Raw genomic sequence first — 4226 nt, forward strand, 5'->3', positions numbered from 1 at the left:
ACATATAGCAATATTAACCTAATAAAACTATTAAATTCACAAAAGTAGCTGCGCCACCAGAGCGAGCCACACACTTCCTTGTTTTTCTCGGCAAGTAGGGTATGTGACGAGAGAATAGCGCTTGATGTCTTTATGGGGCCGCCTGGAGCCACACATTCACAGTCATATGAGCTGGGCGGTGCTTACACACACCCGCACGGCCAGCGTGTGTAAAGCAATCAAGCGCTCCCCTTCCTTAGTACAGCTACAAGGCTGCAGGATGATACAAAGTGATTGAAGGTGTGGGTTATCGGTGAAATTGACAACGGTCACGTGACGGTAACCAGCCAATCAGAATCAAGTATTGGGACTAACCGTTTTAGAAAATGAAATTTAGAACATATGTTGCCATATATTGGTTGTTGATGGTAGGCTACCCAAACTTTCAGCAGCTGTCAAAACTTCCCCTAGGGTGGATGAATAGAAACCAATGTGGGATATGTTAGTAGACACCCTTACAAACACATTGGTGAAGAAAATTCTTGGTAAGAAATGTATTCCCAGATTTCAAAACCTTCCCATGCATCGAAATAATGACAGACAGGTGTCATTAGTGCTGATCATGAACAGCTGTGGGACGAGCAGCAAGCCTTAAAACCTCTGCTGAGGGCCAGCCAGCCCTCACTTCTTCCTCAGCACTTTAAAGTAACTCACGTATGCAGCAATGGGAAGCAGAGATCTTGTTCTTGTTGCAGTGAGTCTTTTGTTTGTCCTGCAAGGTAAAAGCTTTTTGCTTTGTTTCCAGTGTGCATTAAATTGTAGGTCTGTTGCAGATTCATAGGAAGACTAAACAACTCAACTCTGAAATGTTATAAATTTGTCGTGATAGTTTTAGGGAGAATTAATTCTATAACGTCACCTTAATACAGCTCCAGAGAATTCATGCTAAGATTTTCCATTCCGTCTATGACGACTCGTTTATGTTTATGATAGTTTATGATGTCAACTTTAGTGTTTCTCTATCCTCATGGTTCCTTGAGGGGGTTCCAAATGGCCCCTTAAGGGTTTGTAACTCTTGAGAGTACAAATAAAGGTCATTTTATTTGCTTTTGTTTAAATTAAAAATCACACTTGTGTGAAGTGAGTGCTCTAAACAAATCCCACAGACTTTGCTGCCATATGATGTAATCTTCAAAAGCCATGCAAGTCTGAGACGTAGCAAATAGCTAAACCTAATAATTCAATATTTCAATCGTTCTTTCAAAGAGAAGCTGAGATTTGACAGTTTGTAGCGGTCGACAGTACTTGCACGCTCTGCTTGCGCACTAGTAGGCCGTACTTGTGTGCAACAAGCATAGGCACTCGACAGAGTGCAGTTCTTGTTTATATTGTGTTTAGTTTCCAAGATGGCCGCAGCACCAGGATGGGGTGGGGCGGCAGTGAGCAGGTGGGGTTGACACATTCAAGACACCTGTCTTGGTCTGTCTTGTGTCTGTGTTTAATGGCCGCTCCAATGCATTCCAATGGAAGCCCATATGGTTTGACCAAACATTTTGTTTGATGGGGGGGAGGGGCGCAGAACACATCCATCAAAGCTGTGTTCAGACACAAGTCAGGTGTCAGACAAAGGCAAGTATCTTGACTGCAGCTCAGTAAGGGCATAATATTAAGGGATTTTCACATTACTCACCCCATGGAGACTTGCATTTATGGATATTTTTTGTTTTTGTTTCATCATAAATTTTGACCAGCAGTGCTTCCTTGTGTCTCCATAAGGAACCACTGCTGGTCATGGTGCTGCTTTCGTTAAGGAAGACTAAGAGGCCCAATTTATTTCCAATGTGGCTGCTGTGCATTTATGTAAGCCTACAGTATATACTTGACACTTAAGTGGACATCGACGTTCATCATCCCCACTGTTTGCTCCCCACAGTTTGATTGCAGTCTTGCTTCCCTAGTAGTTAATTTGGGTCAGAGTTGTCAACAAATTTGGATCCAACTTAATTAATAATTTGTCTTTTCCTCAAGTCATTACAACTGTATTAAAACTCAATGTCTTACGTCGTATCCAGGATACTCTTTCTCCCTCGCCAACCTGAGCTCGCCTGACGCCCCCGTGTTGACCTCCCCCATGTCCAGCGTGGCCACCAACGGCAGCACAATGATGGCTGATGATACCAGTGGTGGTATCGCCCGCCCTCGCCAGACAGTGGGATTCGTAGGAATGATGATGCGAGATGATGCGACAATGGCATGATGTTTAACAACTTCATCAGGATGTTGTCAATTCTATCTGTTGTCTTCATTAAAGTTTTTTTTTTTTTAAACCTTCTTTCCCCTGTTAACTAAACTTGAGACAATATTACCAAATGTGGGTTCAGCCTGTAAAACATTTGAATATTTGAGGTTGAGTGATATGAATCCCAGCTTAAAAACACTCACACAGTTAAAGTAATAATAAAAAATAAATCGACAGGAAGATAAGATTTTCATAAAAAAAATACTCACATTTGGAGTCATGGAAAGGTAACTACACAACCCAAACCTCTAAAAAAAGTGGTCTTACCCTTTAAACACTTTTTGACCCTCAATACTTAGTAGGCTAAATTGGTTAGTTTATTTGTACTTGTGTACATTATAAAACAAAGATTCAATTGGGATGAAATACGTTTGTAATAAAATAAAAAATCTGAAAAACAATGTGCCGGAAGGGCCAAAACAACCCAGAAGGGCTTATCGACTTAGCCTGGCTAATAAGCCAGACCGAATCAGCCGTTGGCAAAACAAAATTGCCTGCCACGATAGTGTGATTTGAGTCTGGCTTATTAGCCAGGGTATTATCGAGTGGCCTTCCTAAAAGCTGCCAAGTGAGCTTAAACTAATTATAATATAGTATTAAATATAATAACAAGAAATGATACTCATCATTTTTCGACCGCGGTCGAGAATGGATTTCACAATGCCACGCCAGACTTTCCGGTCCTTCATTGCCATCCCCAGTTCCTGCTTACTGATGCATGTCCCTCGCAATGACATCAGGGAACGACAGTTTTCTACCTCTGGTCTGCTTTGAGGCAGGATTCCAGAGAAGAAGGGAAGATATAACCTCATTGTCCGCTCTGTAGCAGTGGCCGGCAAACTGTTCTTCTGGATCGGACTAGTGAAGAAACACGGAAGGTTGCCGTATATTAGATTAGTCAATGGGTGGCTCTTCCAAGACAGATTTTGCGCTCAATAGAAGGCGGGTGTAAGTGCCATCCAACCGTTTCTCTAATTTCTTTGAAAGTGTCCATGTTTCGGAGCCACTCACCCTTCACACTTCCACTTGGTTTGAGCATACATAATAGAAATCATAGCGACGGCACTGGATGGGAGGGGAATCCCAGTGCCGTCTCTATTATTTATATATCTATGCTCAAACCGAGTGGAAGTGTGTAGGGCGAGTGGCGAGGAGCTAGTTTAAAAAAGGGCCATATAGAATCGTCTCAGCGGTCGTCCTAAATATTTTTACTTTCAACATCTTACTAAGCTGTGATGACTAGATCTTATGCATGTCATTGCAGGCTGACCAGGCCATACCCTTCCTAGTTTGAAAGTCCTTTTGGGAAGAAGATATATATGAACCCAAATACTTAGGGTGCGTTCGGAAATGCGCACCGGGAGTGCACTCGCCTATTCGTTTGCATTGCACAATGCGCTCAGTACGCTAAACGCGTTTGGAAATAGCACTTAGTCATCAACCAGTTTCAGAGGAGTGTTAAGTGTTTTTTATAATGTGGTTATTGTTGGATTTGCATATATTTATGTATTCAGAAATGATACTAGTAGTAACATTAATAAAGAGCAGGGTGACTAGGACGTGTTTCCCAAGCTTGATAATATCTGCAGTAATTGTCTCTTATTATTGTGACATTATTGTCAATGTCACGGTTGTCACCCCCTCCCTATCTAAGTATTGGACAGTATTAAGATGATGTTTTGTATTCATCCTTAGGGCCCCAAAAACACCTTAGAAAGCATGAGTGTCTATTTCAAACACTGTTTTTGACTGGGGAGTCATAATTCATAATGCCTGTCATAATTTCACACCCCTCCATTTTTCTTGGTAAGAAATGTATTCCCAGATTGTATTAATATCCCCTGACTATTAGTCGGAACCTTCCCATCCAAATAATGACAGACAGGTGTCATTAGTGGTGTCATGAACAGCTGTGGGACGAGCAGCAAGCCTTAAAACCTCTGCTGAG

The 4226-nt window shown here is 41.8% G+C and overlaps 1 long non-coding RNA gene across 1 annotated transcript; it reads left to right on the forward strand.

The window, feature by feature from the left end:
- The first annotated feature begins 530 nt into the window (after nucleotides 1-530).
- LOC306929533 lies at nucleotides 531-2306 on the forward strand. Its single transcript, XR_013790803.1, has 2 exons — nucleotides 531-758; nucleotides 2052-2306. It is a non-coding gene; the product is annotated as an uncharacterized lncRNA (long non-coding RNA).
- Nucleotides 2307-4226: the final 1920 nt, after the last annotated feature.

This window comes from Electrona antarctica (assembly GCF_951216825.1).
Source record: "Electrona antarctica genome assembly, chromosome: 9".
In the NCBI taxonomy this organism is placed as follows: Eukaryota; Metazoa; Chordata; class Actinopteri; order Myctophiformes; family Myctophidae; genus Electrona; species Electrona antarctica.